Source organism: Oryctolagus cuniculus, chromosome X (assembly GCF_051225735.1).
Source record: "Oryctolagus cuniculus isolate XC-2025 breed Fujian yellow rabbit chromosome X, ASM5122573v1, whole genome shotgun sequence".
In the NCBI taxonomy this organism is placed as follows: Eukaryota; Metazoa; Chordata; class Mammalia; order Lagomorpha; family Leporidae; genus Oryctolagus; species Oryctolagus cuniculus.
Genome location: NC_142888.1, coordinates 27,436,699 through 27,457,787, shown reverse-complemented (window position 1 = coordinate 27,457,787; position 21,089 = coordinate 27,436,699). Strand labels below are relative to the sequence as shown.

The window sequence follows — 21,089 nt, the reverse complement described above, 5'->3', positions numbered from 1 at the left end:
AACCCATGATGGGCCAAGAATATCTGTTCACCAGTCTCAGGTTCACTCTGAAGCATCATCCCAGTTCCAGAGCTTCCTGTGAGACTGGCTGAGGTCCTTTTCACACTGCATCGTAGATCTTCTCCTTCTGCCCAATGCTGCTTCATCTATCTCCAACAGATATTGTTTCTAAGAACACACTCCACAAAATCTCCTACACAGTGATCACCACTTCAGAGTCTGTTTTCTCCGGCCACTTAGGGAGTGAACCAGCATATAAAAGATATTCTCATTCTCTCTCTCTCTCTCTCTCTCTCTCTTTCTCTCTCCTTTCCAACTAAATAAAATAAATCTTCCCCCCAAAAGGAAAATTTTTAAAAAGTACTACAGAACCCCAGCTCCATATCTGATCCAATGAAACAGCATCTACATTTTAACAAGATCCCTTGGTGATTGAGATGCACTGATCGGCCTCTGAGTTCCCAAGGTGGCTCTTAACCCTGGCCACACATTGGAATCACCTGCGGACGCTTGGGACTTACAAAGAGGGTTAGTCATTTCCCCTATAGCAGAATGGTAAAAAGGTGACAGATGGAAAACACAAAACCACTCTTCTCAAGTCAGCACTGTGTAAGGAAAAAGCCAGCAAATGGGGCTTCAGCAATACCAGGCTTTATCAGTTCAAGTTCTCAAAATGAGCCAGTGAGAGGAAGGCTGAGGACTACAGGGGAGAAATGAAAGAATGACTAGCCTGCGGATTCTGCGGATTCTCCTCTTGATTATCACCATCAGGATTAAAGGTGTTTGTGGCTATCCGGGATGCTTGTGCCCTGTTCAGGCTAATTTCCTTCTGTGAGCTTAACAGCAATGATTAGGAGCCATAAACCCCTGAAGTTCCCAGAAAGTGCAAAGGGAAGCAGAGAGGGTACTTTGACCATCCTTAATGAAGTTGCTTTACTCATTCTGAATCTCAGGCAGGAAATAGTCTTCATTCAAAGTTCTACAGTGAGAAGTCCCCATAATAATCAAGTTGAAGCTCTCATTATCACAGCCTACAGCTGCTATTTTTAGAAATGCTGTGCTGTGAGCACAAGACGATTAGGTTAGTACCAGGGGCCTGCAAGTGTGGGCCCAAATACTTGTCATAGACATAGTCTGACAACTGCACTCCAACAAGCTGTTTGGCACAAGGCTAAGATTTCTTCAAATACGAAGTACTGCTTGCGGATCTGGCAGGTTCAAGGGGATCAAAGAGAGGTGTCAGGTGCCAAGAAAAGTCACTAGGCGGAAAACTTTAAAAAGGTTGATAATGTAGCTGTAAATTGATGATTTTTTTGAAAGTAAATTAGGATAATTTTCACTGCCATAATGAACAATCCCCCCTTGTATGGTGGGTCAGAATAATAGTAGCTTATCACATTTGATTAGCTAGAACTCAGTGTCTTGGCCATATGAAATTCTAAGGGAGGGGCCGGCTCTATGGTTAAAGCCCTAGCATGAAGCACCAGCATCCCATATGGGCGTTGGTTCGAGTCCTGGCTGCTCCTCTTCTGATCCAGCTCTCTGCTATGGCCTAGGAAAGCAGTAGAAGATGACCCAAGTCCTTGAGCCTCTGCGCCCATGTGGGAGACCCGGAGGAGCCTCCCAGCTCCTGGCTTCGGATTGGCCTAACTCAGGCCATTGAGGCCATGTGGGGAGTGAACCAGCAGATGGAAGACCCCTCTCTCTGTCTCTACCTCTCTCTGTAACTCTGTCTTTCAAATAAATAAAATAAGTCTTTAAAAAAAAAAGAAATCCTAAGGGAGGCTGGAAATGTAGTCTAGTTGTGTGCTCAGGAGAGGAAATGGGTTTGGTAAACAATTTTTCCACAGTAAGTCAAGACCATCAATTTAGAATAGATCAAGATTTGACCCAGAATAAAGGGCTAGTATAGTTTTGGAAAAGCCTTGTTTCAGTCCTCTATATATGAAAAATTTTTGAAAAGGTCATGGAAAATGTGTGTTCTAAATTTGGGTGCTGAAGTAAACGTATCGTTCATTTTTCCTTTTTTGAAGTCCCTTTGTATTTGCATGCATGTATATATGTAAAATGTATTTCTTATACTAAGTCATGGTCAAAAAGTCAAAGCTACTCTATCCAAGAAAAACCTCTGTGGACAATATTAGAAGAGAGAGCAAAAGGAAAAGGGGGGAGGGCTCAAAGCCTGAAGGGGATTTTAAATCAATGAGAAATTGGGCTAGTGTGAACATGCTTAAATATTCATAAGTGACAATAATATCAAAAACCCAGATACAGCTGTGTAGACTGGTCTGATCCTGAGAAACATCAGCAAGTGAGTCAGTACTCACTTGGGTATAGGTACCCGCTCACTCTTCTGACAGCAGCCAGCCCCAGTCTATGGCGACCCCATCTGCACCCCACACATACACACAAAGTATGAGGGGATAATTTAGCAGCTCCTAGCAGAATTTTCATGAAAAAAACATTGTGAATCAAAAGAATCAAGTTGCAAATGAGGAATAAAGATCTGTTTTCCTCTCACTTTGGGGCAGACTCTGGTCTCAGGTAACTTCCAATCATACCACACAAACAGCAACTGGATACTGCACGGTGTCGTATATGAGTGCGAGGGTGTATGCACATCTGTGTGCTTGAGCATACGTTGAAACCCAGGAGAGGTAGATCAGTAGGAAGATCCAGAACTACTGAGATTTTTTAGCATTAATGATATGAGAGGCTAGGTTGATCCATTGGGAAAGGACTTCAAGTAGGAAACTATGTCAGCGTGCTTTTCTGTGAAGAGGCAAGATACAGTTTACAAGGGCACAGCAGGGACAGAGGTTTGGCATGGCGGTTGTGATGCCCACATCCCACATTGGAGTGTCCGGGTTTGAATCTTTGCTCTACTCCCAATTTCAACTCCTCGCCAATGCGCACCCTGGGTGGCAGTAGTGATGGCTCAGGTATTGGCTTCCTGCCATCAGATGGGAGACCTGGAATGAGTTCCTGGTTCGTGGTTTCATTCAGGGACTGAACTAGAAGATGGGAGCACTCTCTCACGCTCTTACTCTCTCTTTCTCTCTCGCACGCGCGCACATGCAGGCACTAACACTCTCTCTATATCTGTCAAATAAACAAAAAATAAACTCATCATAGATTATATTTCAAGTACAGAGATCTACGGTGAACCGTAGAACATGCTTTAGAGTTAAATTTAACAGACTTGTATCTGACTCCCCAAAAACTTATTCTTCCCATTATACAGGTTAGGAAACTGAGAGTCACAGAGGTAACACACATGGGTCTTCAACTCATAAGAAGAACTGGCACCCGAGGAAGGTGACTCAGTAGTGGAAAAAGACAAGAATTTACCAAATAGGATTGTCTAGCTGAGGTGCAGAATGTTCTGGAACATCAGGAAATTCAGACAGTGGCTACGAGCCGCTCTCCCCATCCAAGAGAGGGTAAGTGGAGCTCTTGATCTTGGGGACAGACAGAAAGAGCCATCCTTTCCAGCGATCCCTGGGCAGATGTTTCACCAGGAAGAAAGGACAAAGCAAAGAGTGACATGCAAAGGTGGTTAGCATTCAAGGAAATGCCATCAGTTACACATGTCTCATCTCTTCGCTGCTATCCTAGGCTCCAAAATAAAAAAGAAGGCACTGAATCACCTGTAAAATGGGCAGCTGACTCAATTTTCCCATGTAGGTTTATAAATCCAGCCCCTCCCTATCCATTCCCTCTTCCATGGCCTAGTGGACCTGGGCCAGAGACAGTCATTTCTTAGAAACACTAAAAATATACATTACATCATTCCTCCCCCAGAGCCTTCAACCCCCTACAACAAGCCAAGTAATTTGAGCCCTTCTGCAAGGTCTTCCATAGCTTCCCTTTGAGGTCTGTATTTTCCCTATTTATTGTACCTGGGAGACAGACAGACATATGTTTTATGATGCATTATATATTAGGCTTGGCTAGCGGCTCCATTTCCATTAAAGATGACTAAAGCACTAAGTTATAGCTGCCATTTGTCCTCTGAAGCTATTCTCTGAGCTGTATTTCTGTCTTGTAGTGAGACATTTGCTCACAAAACAGACAGAACGTGGCTGTCCAGAACTGAAGACTCTCGGCTTCTACAATATTTGCTTAGAACAGAGCTCTAGAGCCCTTTTCTTGAGTTGCTTCAGTTCGCGGTTCTCACAATTGCCTGAAATAGATGAGCACTCCCCAAAGCTGCAACATCACATCTCTCTTTAAGACATGAGCTAACAATGAGAAAGACAAAACAGATCCACTTTTTCAAAATGGGGTTCTGTGACTTGCTGCTGCCTTCAGGCAATTGTTCTGCATAGGTGTGCAGTTACTGCAGAGTAATTGGTTAAGCGCTCACCTCCGTTCATAATACACATTTGTAGGGATTGCTGTTTTTAAATGCATTTTTTTAATTTAGAGTGATGACTTTAGAGCAATTTAGATGCCATGTTATTGCACAGGTAATTAGTAAAATAAGCAGAAGACAGTGCATAAAAGCAAAAGCATTATCAGGGGGGAAAAACAACTTTCATTAACATTATAACCTATGAATTAAGATTGGTAAGGGCGAAAAGTAACTTGATTTATCTCTGAACAAGAGTCACTGATTAATTGAAAAGCCCATCAAACAGCTGTATTTGCATTTATAGCATCTCTGGCACCCCGAGGAGCTTTCTGTGGAGAGGGCCTCCCTATGGCACACACACAGACACACAGAGACCTCTCACAATACTACAGAAGCCATCATTATCCTTCAACTAAGAAGGATGCCTAGCTACATGAGTATACTTACAAGCATGCCCAGAGAGACTACAGTGTTGAACCATGGGTTCACAGACACAGAAGCATATATATACATTAGTAATTTTCAATTTTTTATTTACTTATTTTCATTTATTTGAAAGTCAGAGCAACAGAGATATACAGACAGAGGCAGAGAGATCTTCCATCCACTGGTTTACTCCCCAAATGCCCACAATAGTCAGAGCAAGGCCAGGCTGAAGCCAGGAGTCTGGAACTCAGTCCATGTCTCTATATGAAGGGAAACATCCCCGTCTTCAATATCACCCATCCTGAAGACTGGCCATGTGGAGCCCCATCCACACCAGACTTCACAGTTACTCTCTCAAAAAATGTCAAAATTCTGTGGCAATGATTGCTCACCTGTTCTCTGAATGTGGGATTCTTCATGATGCTTTTTCTTCTTTTGAAAGTTCAGGACATTTGAAGGAGCCACATAATCAGAACTTGATCCATCCTTGCTCCACCCAAGATGAAAATATACTACACTAGATAGGAAGTTCTATATCCTGAGATGTCCCGAGAAGCCGCTTACTTTGGGTGTCATTTACACCAAATGCAGACTCAGACACTAGCCATTCCCAGGGCACGACTTCTAGAATAGCAGAGTGAGGAGCACAACAAATCCTCATCCCCCAAAACAAGAAAAAAAGTGGGCAAAAATGTTATCAACAATCATTTCTAGAATCTAAGTTATTCGAGGAAAACTGAATCTCAGGAAGAGTGAGGAGAGTTTGATATTTTCGCCTTAGGCTGGCCCATGCCCCTCCCTGATCAGTTCCATGGCACCACAGATCCACCAGGGCATGGCAGGCCTCCAGAACTGACCACTGCTAGAGGGGTTGGCGTGATTTGGAGTGGAGCATAGAAAAATCAGTGCCCAGGGGCCTTGTTGAAAATAATAGCAATCTTGGGGGCAAATAATCAGAGAGGGCCAAATTTGCAGCTAGGCAGGGATTGCCATACTGGCGGAGTCTAACATCATTCCTGCAGAAAAGGAAGAAATTTAGCAGCAAGAGCCCGGAATTAAGATGGAGTGGGCCTTGGTAAGCTCCCAGATATCCCTGGGGATCTGGATGGTTCCGCATGGCTGTGCTCGTGATCAGGAAAGACTGGAGAAGGCCAAGGAGAGCCACTTGTCCCCAAATGAATGTGAGGCTTTACAAGCACAGAAAGTAAAGGCTGTGACACAACTATAAACTGCTATTTCCCAAACCATACACAGAGTCACCAGCAGAGGGTAAAAGTTTGATTGGCATAAGGTGTTTAAACACAACCTCTGACAAATCTTTGGCTGAACACGAAGCTACGCTGACCCAGACATAACTCGGAAAACCAGGTTTAAAAATAAAATTATTTTTTTAAAAAAGTGAACTGAGGGGTCAGCACTGTGGCACAGCAGGTTAAAGCCCTGGCCTGAAGTGCTGGCATCCCATATGGGCGCTGGTTTAGTCTCGGCTGCTCCACTTCTAATCCAGCTCTCTGATATGGCCTGGGAGGGCAGTAGAAGATGGCCCAAGTGCTTGGGCCCCTGCACCCGCATGAGAGACCTGGAAGAAGCTCCTGGCTCCTGGCTTTGGATCGGTGCAGCTCTGGCCATTGAAGCCATCTGGGGAGCAAACTTGCGGATAGAAGACCTCGCTCTCTGTCTCTACCTCTCTGTAACTCTGTCTTTCAAATAAATAAAATAAATCTTTATTTAAAAAAAGTGAATTGAGACATCAGTGACCACACACTGCTGGGGAGACAGACACTACAGTTATTCTAAGCAAGTCACTAGACAAACTCCAAGGAGAGAAGAATCAGAATCCAGAGTTAATACAATCTATTATCAAAAAGATCCAATTTTAGAAATCTAGAAAGCAATCCCATTCACAATAGCTACAAAAATATAAATAAAACACCTAGAAATAAAGATAACCAAGAAGGTGAATGACCTCTATAATGAAAGTTATAGAATATTTATGAAAGGAATTAAAGAGGACATAACTCCCAAAAATGGAAGGACATTTTATGTTCATGGGTTGGAAGCATTAATATTGTTAAGATGCCTATACAACCCAAATCTATCCACAGATTCATTGCAATTCTTATCTAAATACTAATGGCGTTCTTCACAGAAATGGAAAAACAAAACCACTCCTAAAGTTTATATGAAACCACAAAAGACCCTAAATAGCCAAAGCAATCCTCAGCAAAAAGAACAAAGCTAGAGGTATTATAATGCCTGACTCCAAAACACACTACAAAGCAATAGTAACCAAAACAATATGATACTAGCATAAAAAAAAAAAAAAACGGATACACCAATGGAACACAACAGGCCAACTAGAAATTTCCATTTTGTTACAGATGAAACTAGGGAAACCTGAGTAAGCGCTATGGATTGTACCTATGTTGATATTATACTATAATATTATTCTGTAGTTTTTGCAAAATGTCACTGTTGGGGAAAACTAAACAAAGCATACCAAGGGCTACTCTGTTATTTTTTAGAATCTATTATTATCTCAATAAATATTTCAATTAAGAAAGGTAAAAGTATTAAACAATCAAATCAAGAGGCATATACTAAACAAGACCTAGCTATATACCATCTACAAGAGACACACTTAGATTCAAAGACACAAGTAGATTGAAAGTAAAAGTTTAAAAAAATACCATGCAGAGAGAAGGCATGAGCCTAGCAGTTAAGAAACCTGCATAACACATTAGAGAACCTGTGTTTTATTCCCAGCTCAAGTTCCTGACCCCAGGTTCCTGCTAACACAGACCTTGGGAGGCAGCCATGATGGCTCAAGTTGTTGGGTTCCTGCCTCCCATGTGGAGGACCTGAATTTCTTTCCCCATTACTGGCTTCAGCCTCAGCCCAGCCTTGGCCTTAGTAGGCATTTGGGTAGAGAACCAACAGATGGGAACTCTTTCTCTCTCTGCCTTTCAAATAAATAAAATTTTAATTAAAAATGCCATGCAGGGTGGTCATCTGGCCTAGCAGTTAAAACATTGGTTGGGATGCCTGCATCTCATATCAGAGGACCTAAATTCAAGCCCTGGACCTGCTCCCAATTCCAAACTCCTGCAAATGTGCACCCTGAGAGGCAGCAGGTGATGGCTAAAACCCTCAGTGAGTGATATGGGCATAGCACCTACTCTAGGGTATATTAAGTCAGAACCTGGCCATGCGGAGAGTAGGAAAAGAGGGAAGCAACTCATTTCCCTAAAATAAAATATGCCATAACAGAATTCTTAGCAACATACCAAGATGAAGAGATTCTAAACAAGTCTTACACTTTCCTAGGAACAGAGTGTCTTAAGTAGACTCTACTATCAAATCCACCTTGCCTTAATCACAACTCAAGACACCTTATAGAGTTCACCTTACAGATCAGTGAGAACTCAAACCTGGCCAACTCTGGCTCTTAAACCTTCTACCCACATCAGTAGCATAAAACTGAGATTCCAAGTTCAGAAACACCAAAGGTCCTTTCTGTTCACTTTCTAATTAAAAGCGCAAGTTCTTATTTGAACCATTTTACCAAATGAAAAAAAAAGTAAATTATTTCCTGCCTACATATTTCTATTGACTAAAATGAAAACATAACCCTTATTTTTTCTTCCCTGAATCATTCTGGTATTTTATCTTGCGCTTATTTGAGTACAGTTCTTTTCATTTGCATTAATCTTGGTAATCCTACCAGACTCCCCCACAGTTCATTTCTCTACAGAATTACCTCTATTTGCTTAGATTTTCTGCCAGTGTAAGTGCTTGGGCTGATCACAAAGGTGAAGAAGGGATTGCGGAAGCCCACACGGAAGGTTTTAGTCATGTGTCTTCTCAATTCTTTTCTTGATCAGGGAGATTATATTGTAAGAGTTTTCTCTATCTACTTAAGAAGCGAGCCTGCAGGTGGCAAGGCATCGTAGAGATTCTGTTATTGGAGGGTTGTTACAGGTTATTCCTTTTCCCTATCTTTAACCACTGTGTTACTAAGACTACTCCTTTAGGAAGCCCATGCTTCAAAGTAGACCTTTGAGGTATAGATATCTGCTCAATATTTCGAAATCAGAACTTCTAAATGCCAGCCACAAGCCCCACCCAACTGCTTCTCCCCACAACCCCTACCCCTTTCTTGCCATTAACAGAAAAAAGGTACCTCCTTCCTCCCAGCTGCTTTAGCTTAAAATCCAGCGTGAACATTTAATTCCTTTCCCCATACACAATATGGTAGCAAGTCTTACCATTCTGCTTCCAAAATAGATCTAAACCATTCACTTTTCTCCATCTCCCTGCTCATAAGGCATCATCTTCTCCTATCTGAACTATTACAGTAGCCCTTAAATTGATGTCTTTGTTTTCTTTTTCCTTTTCCAATCTATTCTCCACCCAGAAGATAGATGATCTTACAGAAATTTAAAACAGATCATGTCCTTCCCCTGCTTACAGAATAGATTTCCATTATAGTTACAATAATGATGTCCTTGTTCTATAAGGTTCTATAGGGGTTGCCCCCAGCCACCTCTCCCAGCTAATCTCCTCCTCTTGTACCTTACTTGTTCCCTGAACTTGAGCCACAATGCGCTTTTTATCGATAAATACACCTGCTTTTTTCTACCTAGTGACATTATTTCTGCCTAACACTCTTCCAAACCAGATCTTCCCATAAATAGCTCTCTTCTGGTCTCAGCTCATGTCACCTCCACAAAGAAGACTTCCATAACTGCCCCATCTAATGCTCTTGGCACACCCATTCACTGTCATATTCCCTTGTTTCATTTTCTTCCTGGAAATTAAGGACTTCAGGAAGTATCACTCCAAAATGTGCCACTTTGGCATGCTGATTACCTCAAACTAAGGGTATCTGGCTAACAGCAAGTTGCCTAAACTTCTCTTACCTAATGATAGACCCTCCAAAAGAAATGCAATTGTCATGAATCTGTGCCCCAGGAATCTCATCAACCAGGGAAGATTGGCTGAAAGATTACAGGAGAAGAGACTAGAAGTTGACACTATGCCCAGACTGCTGAAGGCTGCTCCAAGATAACTTCTATTCTTTGAGTGACACTATCTGCACAACAAGACCACCTTAATTCATCATAAATGTCTTCTCTTAAGCCTCTCATTACAGATGTGGCCACTGCTAACGCAGAAATCAAAAGCCCCTATTCTCTTCTGCAGCTCAGGACATGAGGTAAGCTTCAGTCATCTGACTCTTCCTGGACTCTTCTATCAGTAGGACTCTTGTGCATACGTTCATAATTAAATGTTTTTTCCTGTTTATCTGTCTATTGTCAGTTCACCTGTCTATTGTCAGTTCACCTCATAGGCTCAATAATCAAACCCTCAGAAGGTAGAGGGCATTTTTCCCACCCCTACAGTCACTCCCTCAGAGAAGCCATCAATGATTGCCCAATCTAATGTCCCCTGTCTACCTAGAACTGAGCCTCCAAATAGTTCCTGCGGAACTTGGCTTCAGACGCTAGATATGATCAGGCCCCAATCTCCTAGCCACCCTCACTGAATTGAGGGAGTGTTACAGCTGGCCCTACAAGATTCCAATCACCTAACACATGGGGTCACGTGCCTCTCCAATAACTAGCATGTTGGTGGCCAGTATTGTCTCTAGGAGTTTCATATAGGGAATTCTAGGTCTGGAAAGGGGAATTCCAGGTCTGCAGAGGAGTGCTTCAGGGCTGGACTGCTGGATTCCCACTCACCAATGTCCGAAGGTCCACAGTGCCTTGTTCTTTATCTCACAACCTGATCAGATTAAATCTAATCTCACCACATGTGGACCTCAAGGACGAAACAGAGAAGGAACGTACAAGCCTCGGTGCCTACCACAGAAGACTTAACAGCTCTCTTGCAATTTTGCCAGTCTAGCTCCCTGTTCTTGTAGCCCCTTTTAAAACTTCAAAACACCTTCATTCAACAAAGTGGTAGTTTTTTTTCTTTTTAAATTTATTTATTTATTTATTTGAAAGGCAGAGTTAGAGAGAGAGAGATAGATCTTCCATCTGCTAGTTCACTCCCCAAATGGCTACAATGGCCAAGGCTGGGCCAGGCCAAAGCCAAGATCCTGGTACTCCATCTGGGTCTCCCACATGGGTTCCAGGGAACAAAGTACTTGAATCATCTTTCTCTGCTTTCCCAGGAGCATTAGCAGGGAGCTGGATTGGCAATTGAGCAGCTGGGACTTGAAAAGGAACCCATATGGGATACCAGCTTTGCAGGTGTTGGCTTAACCCACTGAGCCACAGTGCTACCCCAGGCAGTAGTTCTTGAGATGGAAGTCTGATATCCCCTTATTTGTCAACAGATTAAATATTCTCTTCCTCAAACATTGTCCTTGTTATTTTGATTTGGCACCTGGAACAGGACTGAGCTTTCAGTAACATACCCATTCATTATTACATTATCCTGCTTCATTTTTTGTTCACAGCACTTGGCATTATTTGAAATAGTTTTTGCTTATCTGTTTATTTTTTCATCTACTTAAAAGAGTGACAGGGAGAAAAAGAGAAAGAAACTGAGAGCTATCTTTCATCTGCAGTCTACTCCCCAAATGCTGGCAACAGCCAGGGCTGGGCTAAACTGAAGCCAGGAGACAGTAACTCCATCAGGGTCACCTGGGGATGGCAAGGACCCAAGCACTGGAGCCTCTGTCATCTGCTGTCTCCTAGGACACAGAAGCAGGAAGCTGGACCAGAAGCAGAGCAACCAGGGACAGAATAAGCACTCTCTTGGGGCCAGCGCTCTGGCTCAGTGGGTTAACGCCCTGGCCTGAAGCGCCAGCATCTCATATGGGCACCGGTTTGTGTCCCAGCTGCTCCTCTTCTGACCCAGCTCCCTGCTGTGGCCTGGGAAAGCAGTAGAAGATGGCCCAAGTCCTTGGGCCCCTGCACCCTTGTGGGAGACCCAGAAGAAGCTCCTGGCTCCTGGCTTCAGATAAGCACAGTTCTGGCCGTTGTGGCCAACTGGGGAGTGAACCATCAGATGGAAGACCTCTCTCTCTGCCTCTCCTCTCTCCGTGTAACTCTGACTTTCAAATAAATAAATAATCTTAAAAAAAAGAACCAGCACTCTGATATGGGATGCAGGCCTCCCAGGTGGAGGCCTAACACACTGTACTGTAACACTGAAATTTATTTGTTTATTTTCTTCCCTCCATTGAAGTGAAAGCTCCTTGAGATCAGGAACCATTATCCTATTCACTGCTGTAAGGAACTACCTGGAAGAGTGTGCGACACCAAGAAGCACTCAACGACTAGTCAATAAATGGATTGGCATACCACACTATTTCTGACTTCCTTTGTATATCCACTAATATACAGATAATAAAAGCTACTAATCAAATTTTTTTTACGTAAGCCTTTTTCTAGTGCCCTCAGTAGAGAAGTTTAAACTTACTCCTTTACTTTTCAATTTTTGATCATTTCAGTCTATAATATAAACTGATAAACAATAGGGAAAAAGGACATGAAAACTGTATTCCATGCCTAAGGCATGGGAGGTATTGAGAATCAAACAGGAGTGAGATGGCTTATATACAGTTTCAAAAGCACAAAGGCTTGGAATTCTGGGGGTAGGAAAGGCCATGGACACTCTGAGGAGGAGATTCACAGCAAGCAAGTGTTACCTTTTTGTGCAGGTGAGGTCTCCAAGGTAACGGATACCTATGGCAACCTCTCTGGACCAGGGCTCAGACCTCTAACCTCTTCTTCCTGTGGAAAGATTCCTCCTAGGTAGAAAGGAGAATATCAGATATAAATGTCTTAAGCTGTATCCGCTGCATACTTTACTAATGTAGATAGATGTAAATCTCTTTTTAAAAAGGATAGCTTTTCAGAACCACTCCTGTGACTACAGAGGTCTACAATATCTCTGAATAACTAACCTGAAATATGCTAAGAAAAATAACTGGGGCGGGATATTTTATTCTCCCACAATGACATCAAAGATATGAAAACTATAAAAATATAATTCTCAGGAATTAATTCTACCTTACTCTACTCTTGGCACACTTATTTTTATTTTTTAAGATATATTCATTTATTTGACAGGTAGAGTTACAGAGGGAGGGAAGAGAGAGAGAATATTCCATTGGGCTCCCCAAATGGTCACAATGTCTGGGGCTGGGTATCCCACACAGGTGCAGGGACCCAAGCACTTTGGCTACATTCTGCTGCTTTCCCAGGTGCATTTGTAGGGAGTTTTATAGGAAGTGAAGCAGCCAGGATTTGAACTAGCACTCAAATAGGATGCCGGCATTGTGGGCAGCAGCTTAACCCACTGCACCACAACACCAGCCCCAGGATTTTATCACAATTCTTTGATTAAGAAAAAAGACACTGAATAATTAGCAAAAGCTTGGCCTTGTGCTAATAACCATTACCCAACTGGAACGTTCAGTTCTTACATTTGTTAACAATTGGTGAATACTGTATACTTGATGCAACCAAATGTTAACTTCAATTATGTCTTTAAGAAGACATTTATTTCATTTATTATTGCACAGAGAGCTGATAATAATTTTTCATTACTTAGAAGGAGTGTTATACCAAACAGGAATGTTGAATTTTTTTTTCTACTAAGAAAAACTAAGAAGAATTAAATGGATGAAATTGATACTATGAAAATATAAAATTTAAATATGAGGGGGGAGGTTAGAATGGAGAATTGATTTTTTTTCCTACAAACTTGGGAGGGGGAATTTCTTTGAAATCTGCAGCACATAATTTGCTGCAGGAAAATGTACACAGAAAATTCTGGAATCCAAAACAGCAATTCTAGGACATCTGTTTCAATCACAAACAAGTTTTGGTTTCACCATGAAAATTCAGTAACTCAGGGCTGGTGCTGTGGTATAGCAGGTAAAGCCAATGCCTACAGTGCCAGCATCCCATACGGGTGCCAGTTATTGTCCTGGCTGCTCCATGTCCTATCCAGCTCTTTGCTATGGCTTGGGAAAGCAGTAGAAGATGGCCCAAGTGCTTGGGCCCCTGCACCTGTCTGAGAGACCTGGAAGAAGCTCCTGGCTCTTGGCTTCAGATCTGCTCAGCCATCTGGGGAGTGAACCAGTGGAAGGAAAAACTCTCTCTCTCTCTCTCTCTCTGACTCTGCCTTTCTGTAACTCTGCATTTCAAATAAATATATAAATCTAAAAAAATAGAAAATTCAGGGACCCGCAGGAGCCGCAGAGTCTGTGCGCCAGCGCTGGAAGGGGAGGTGAGACAAAAACCTCTCGGTAACCCGAGACATTGGCAGGGAAAGGCAGAAAGAGCCTGCAGAGAACGAGGCCTGAAACCCCATTGGGGAAAGTTCACCAGGCTGGCTGGAGGAGAGAAAAAAAATCGAATAAATAAGGGGAGCCAGCACGGACATTTAGCCTCTCTCTCCACTCACCTTACAAAGCCGAGCAAGACAAAGGGCAGGTTCCATTTTACTTAAGTAAAGCAGTGTGCACCATTTTGCATATGTAAAGCGGGTGCCCTCATTAGCCAAGCAGAAAAACCTGACTCTGGTAAGCAAACGAATACCCACAGAGGCCAGATTTCATACATCAACTACTCTCAATTCCATTCAGCTGTGTGGAATTACTTACCAACTGAGTCAAAAAAAAAAAAAAAAAGAGAGAGAGAGAGAGAAAGAGCGATCGAGAGCAAGCCAGAGAACAATCAGGGTGAATCACCTTTGGCACACCCTTAACCTTGTAGAACCAGAGCTCTCTGGCCACACCCATCACAGCCTCTAAGGATCCATCAAAAGCAGACAGTCCTCTTAATCTAGAGTCACAGTATAATGAGAAAAAAAAAAACAAAGAATATATCCAAAATGCCAAACAAACGCAAAAGCCGAGGTAACAAGAACAAGGAAGACACTATGACGCCTCCAAATGAAACAGACACCCCAATTCAAGATTATGAAGATGATGAGATAGAAGAAATGCAAGAAGCGGATCGCAAAAAATTGATAAGAATATTAAGAAGTTCTCAACAAAAAATTCTCAAACTACAGAAATCCTTAATGGACAAGATAAAAAATCTCTCTCATGAAAATGAAATATTAAGGAGGAATCAAAATGAAATGAAACAACTAGTAGAAAATGAAACTGTGATAGTGACAAGAAATCATAATGAAATGAAGAATTCAATAGATCAAATGACAAACACATTAGAGAGCCTTAAAAACAGAATGCGTGAAGCAGAAGAGAGAATATCAGACTTAGAAGACAGAGCACAGGAAAACATACAGTCAAACCAAAGAAAAGAAGAGGAAATTAGAAATCTAAAAAAATATTGTCAGGAATCTTCAGGATACTATTAAAAAACCCAACATTCGGGTTCTAGGAGTTCCTGAAAGCATGGAGAGGGAGAAAGGATTAGAAGGCCTTTTTAGTGAGATACTAGCAGAAAATTTCCCAGGTTTGGAGAAGGACAGAGACATCCTAGTACAGGAAGCTCATAGAACCCCTAATAAACATGACCAAAAGAGATCCTCACCATGACACGTTGTAATCAAACTCACCACAGTGAAACATAAAGAAAAGATCCTAAAATGTGCAAGAGAGAAACATCAGATTACTCTCAGAGGATCTCCAATCAGACTCACAGCTGACTTCTCATCAGAAACCCTACAAGCTAGGAGGGAATGGCAAGATATAGCCCAGGTACTAAGAGAGAAAAATTACCAGCCCAGAATATTATATCCTGTTAAGCTCTCATTTGTGAATGAAGGTGAAATAAAGACCTTTCACAACAAACAGAAATTGAAAGACTTTGCCGCCACTTGTCCAGCCCTGCAAAAGATGCTTAAAGATGAGCTTTCATCTCAAGGATCTAGGAAATCTGAGCAAACCAGACCCAAATCTAGTAGGAGAAGAGAAATAATTAAAATCAGAGAAGAAATCAACAGGATTGAATCCAGAAAAACATTACAAAAATCAGCCAAATGAGGAGCTGGTTTTTTGAAAAAATAAACAAAATTGACACCCCATTGGTCCAACTAACTAGAAAAAGAAGAGAAAAGACCCAAATCAATAAAATCAGAGATGAAAAAGGAAATGTAACAACAGACACCACAGAAATAAAAAGAATCATCAGAAATTACTACAAGGACTTGTATGCCAGCAAACAGGGAAACCTATCAGAAATGGATAGATTCTGGACACATGCAACCTGCCTAAATTGAACCAGGAAGACATAGAAAACCTAAACAGACCGATAACTGAGACAGAAATTGATACAGTAATAAAGGCCCTCCCAACAAAGGAAAGCCCAGGACCAGACGGATTCACTGCTGAATTCTACCAGACATTTAAAGAAGAACTAACTCCAATTCTTCTCAAACTATTCACAACAATCGAAAAAGAGGGAATCCTCCCAAATTCTTTCTATGAAGCCAGCATCACCTGAATTCCTAAGCCGGAAAGAGATGCAGCATTGAAAGAGAATTACAGACCAATATCCCTGATGAACATAGATGCAAAAATCCTCAATAAAATTCTGGCCAATAGAAAGCAACAACACACAGAAAGATCATCCATCCAGACCAAGTGGGATTTATTCCTGGTATGCAGGGATGGTTCAACATTCACAAATCAATCAATGTGATTCACCACATCAACAGACTGCAGAAGAAAAACCATATAATTATCTCAATAGACACTGAGAAAGCATTTGATAAAATACAACACCCGTTCATGATGAAAACTCTAAGCAAACTGGGTATGGAAGGAACATTCCTCAATACAATCAAAGCAATTTATGAAAAACCCATGGCCAACATCATATTGAATGGGGAAAAGTTGGAAGCATTTTCACTGAGATCTGGTACCAGACAGGGATGCCCACTCTCACCACTGCTATTCAATATAATTCTGGAAGTTCTAGCCAGAGCTATTAGGCAAGAAAAAGAAATTAAAGGGATACAAATTTGGAAGGAAGAACTCAAACTATCCCTCTTTGCAGATGATATGATTCTTTACTTAGGGGACCCAAAGAACTCTAAGAGACTATTGGAACTCATAGAAGAGTTTGGCAAAGTAGCAGGATATAAAATCAATGCACAAAAATCAACAGCCTTTGTATACACAGGCAATACCACGGCTGAGAAAGAACTTCTAAGATAAATACCATTCAGAGATTACTGATGCCATAAACAGGAGTGTCAATTGGTAAAGTCAACAACAGGAGTCACTGTGCACTTACTTCTCATGTAGGATCTCTGTCCTTAATGTGCTGTACATTGAGACTTAATGCTATAACGAGTACTCAAACAGTATATTTCACTTTGTGTTTCTATGGGGGTGCAAACTGTTGAAATCTTTACTTAATGTATACTAAACTGATCTTCTGTAAAAAAAAAAAGAAGAAATTATCAATTCCCAACTTGACTCTCACTGGGATTAAACATGACAATAGGTCTGATCTGATTTCATCATCATTTAAAAAATCATCTGTTATTTTTCACTTTATGTTTCTGTGTGGGAGCAAACTGTTGAAATCTTTACTTAATATATGCTAAACTGATCTTCTGTATATAAAGAGAATCGAAAATGAATCTTGATGTGAATGGAAGGGGAGAGGGAGTGGGAAAGGGGAGGGTTGCGGTTGGGAGGGACGTTATGGGGGGAAGCCATTGTAATCCATAAGCCGTACTTTGGAAATTTATATTCATTAAATAAAAGTTTAAAAAAAGATAAATCCCATTCACAATAGCTACAAAAACAGTCAAATACCTTGGAGTAAACTTAACCAAGGACGTTAAAGATCTCTACGATGAAAATTACAAAACCTTAAAGAAAGAAATAGAAGAGGATACCAAAAAATGGAAAAATCTTCCATGCTCATGGATTGGAAGAATCAATATCATCAAAATGTCCATTCTCCCAAAAGCAATTTACAGATTCAATGCGATACCAATCAAGATACCGAAGAACTTCTTCTCAGATCTAGAAAAAATGATGCTGAAATTCATATGGAGACACAGGAGACCTCGCATAACTAAAGCAATCTTGTACAACAAAAACAAAGCCGGAGGCATCACAATACCAGATTTCAGGACATACTACAGGGCAGTTGTTATCAAAACAGCATGGTACTGGTACAGAAACAGATGGATAGACCAATGGAACAGAATTGAAACACCAGAAATCAATCCAAACATCTACAGCCAACTCATATTTGATCAAGGATCTAAAACCAATCCCTGGAGTAAGGACAGTCTATTCAATAAATGGTGCTGGGAAAACTGGATTTCCACGTGCAGAATCATGAAGCAAGACCCCTACCTTACACCTTACACAAAAATTCACTCAACATGGATTAAAGACTTAAATCTACGACCCGACACCATCAAGTTACTAGAGAGCATTTGAAAAACCCTGCAAGATATAGGTACCGGCAAAGACTTCTTGGAAAATACCCCAGAAGCACAGGCAGTCAAAACCAAAATTAACATTTGGGATTGCATCAAATTGAGAAGTTTCTGTACTTCAAAAGAAACAGTTAGGAAAGTGAAGAGGCAACCGACAGAATGGGAAAAAATATTTGCAAACTATGCAACAGATAAAGGGTTGATAACCAGAATCTACAAAGAAATCAAGAAACTCCACAACATCAAAACAAACAACCCACTTAAGAGATGGGCCAAGGACCTCAATAGACATTTTTCAAAAGAGGAAATCCAAATGGCCAACAGGCACATGAAAAAATGTTCAAGATCACTAGCAATCAGGGAAATGCAAATCTATGTGGGTGCAAACTGTTGAAATATTTACTTAATATATGCTAAACTGATCTTCTTTATATAAAGAGAATTTAAAATGAATCTTGATGTGAATGGAAGGGGGTAGGGAAAGGGAAAGGGGAGGGTTGCGGGTGGGAGGGAAGTTATGGGGGGGGGGGGAGCCATTGTAATCCATAAGCTGTACTTTGGAAATTTATATTCATTAAACAAAAGTTAAAAAAAAAGAAAATTCAGTAACATTAAAATTGCACAGAACAATTCAGTGTTGAAGCTAGAAGAAAACTTGGTACTCTCATCCACTTTTTCAATTAAAACAGGAGCTCAACGCAGCCAGACCATGACAAGCGGCTTGTCAACATTTCACAATAAGGGATCAAGTTAACAATCTGGTAATCTGGCTCACTGGCTCTGACATACACCGTTTGATGTCTATACAACTGCACATTCAACCAACCTTCCCAATCCACCACTTCCTTGTGAATGAGAAATTAAGTTACTGCTGTCACAGTTTCTTCTGCTTGCTACAGGACATATTACTAAAATGTACTACAGCCCAGAGGTTGCTGAGAGATCTTCTGGACAGTGTCCCGGAAGATCCATACCCAGCATGTTCCTATCTCTCTCCCGACGGAACCATCGCATGTGGGGGATCCCAACTCCACCTTGAAGGATTTTGTACATGCTGCTGTCCAAGAGCAACTTAGGGTGCCTGGTGTTATGCGGCTCCACCTTCACTGCCACTTCCTCACCGCTCATGACGTCCATGGCCAGATAAACCTCCCCAAAGGAGCCAGACCCCATCTTCCGCAACACGTGGTATTTACCTCCCACACTGAATTCGGACCCGGAGCCAATACTGGTTCCCACCCCCAGATTCATGGTGACTGATGACGGCAGCTAGGCACGCAGAAAACGCTGAAACTATGGCAGAAGCCTCTGGGCTGGGGACGCCGGGCACTGCTCACGGAGGAGGAGGACGGCAGGAAACGTTAACAGAGGCCTCTCCCGGTGTCAGTAGGCTCAGAATTAGTGGACAGGGTCCTGATCACCCCACCTCTGCTATGTTTCCTTGCCAGGCCGTAGGTTGTGCGTGTGTGATCGTGGTTTCTGGGCTGGGCCACTTACTTGATGTTGGGAGGCCGCCGCTGCTTCGATGTCTGATGTTTCGGTGTTGACCCCGGCTGGAGGAGGGGCGAGGTGAGTTGGGGGCCACGATGTCACTGCCACCACTGCCACACACTTTGGCGGCCAGTACTGACCCTTGTTAGTAGGCCAAGGCCACCATGTTGTTATGCAGATCAAGCTTAGCGCCGCCCAGGGCTCCAGCACAGGTTCAGTGTGCACATGCGCTTTCCTGGAGTCGGGGTAACCTATCAGCGGCCAAGCTGTGGTCTTGGGCGCCATGTTCAAAATGTGTTTCTGGGTCTCGCGAGTAGGGTGCGTGGCAGGAAATGGAGGTAGACAGAAGAATCTGCGATCACAGTTCTCCTCCCCAAACACGGAGCTGAGCAGCCCTTCTCCCTCTGAGTCACATCCTGGACTTCCCCAGGCCCTCGTGAAACAAAACAGCCAGGGTCTAGAATGATTTGGGGAACTTTCACAGCATGCCATGCAACACTATGCTTTCAAATAATGAAACCACAAAAAAAAATCCCCCATGGGCAGGGGGTTGTCCTAGGCATATTCGACCCCTTGGGAGTGCCTTTTGTAAAGAGATGAGCCAGCCTGCTCTAGTAGAGAATACAAATGGCTACATACCTTCGCTTAGAATATAGTGACTGTAACATCTCCCTCAGAGGCCTTCACATTGGCCTCTAGACTAAACTACTGTCACCCTTTTCATTCCCCTGCACCAGTTTCTCCCCTGACAATGTCCATCAGACAAAATGAGAAACATCACCAACCAGGCTCAATGTCAACTCGCGTTAGGGGCCAGAGAGTGGGTTATGATTATCGATCTGCCCTGTGGGGAGTCACTGGAGAGCTAAGGGCACACTCACACCCGGGCTGCTCACTCTCCATGCTTTCTCCTCTGGGACCGGGACCTGGCCTGGCCCAGCTCTGTTGTTTCCCATCTCAGGAAAATCTGATAGCAGCAAGACATTTCCTGATCAGGAGCATAGCAGTGATTAATGAAGCATTTCCAGAGTGGTGGTAGCAGCCTTGAGGAGGAAAAGTCAGCACAAGAAGGTGGGTACTTTCCCATCTTCAGTAGGATCTGCACTGACTGACCGTGCCTGACACGGACAAGCTCATTAGGAACCTGAGGAATTGCGGGAAGAAATCAAGAGTCTTTACTGCATGGCCTTACACCAGATAGCTCCTTTGCCTTCATCCTTGGCTTACTCATAGGGAAGTTCAAGGCACTGTACATTTATAAGGAACCTGCTCTGAGCATCTCATTGCCACGTCTTACCCCATAGATTGATACGGCAATGGCCTCCATGGTCGTGTGACTTGACAGCACCTCAATTCTGCTCACTGTGTGTCTGGTTCCCTGAAGACAGTTCTACTTCTCTGATGCAGAATC

At 42.4% G+C, this 21,089-nt stretch overlaps 1 long non-coding RNA gene across 5 annotated transcripts in view; it reads right to left on the bottom strand.

Annotated features, from left to right (window-relative positions):
• Positions 1-14,371, bottom strand: part of LOC149119586 (uncharacterized) — a 138,501-nt gene extending 124,130 nt beyond the window's left edge. For 3 of the 5 annotated variants that reach the window (XR_016228556.1, XR_016228555.1, XR_016228557.1), the window contains exons 1-2: positions 14,216-14,370; positions 12,450-12,551 (exon numbers count right to left, since the gene is read on the bottom strand). This is a non-coding gene — a long non-coding RNA (uncharacterized LOC149119586). Of the gene's footprint in view, positions 1-12,449; positions 12,552-14,215 lie in introns of all 5 variants that reach the window. The other 2 variants (XR_016228558.1, XR_016228559.1) reach the window with 1 other exon arrangement.
• Positions 14,372-21,089: the final 6,718 nt, after the last annotated feature.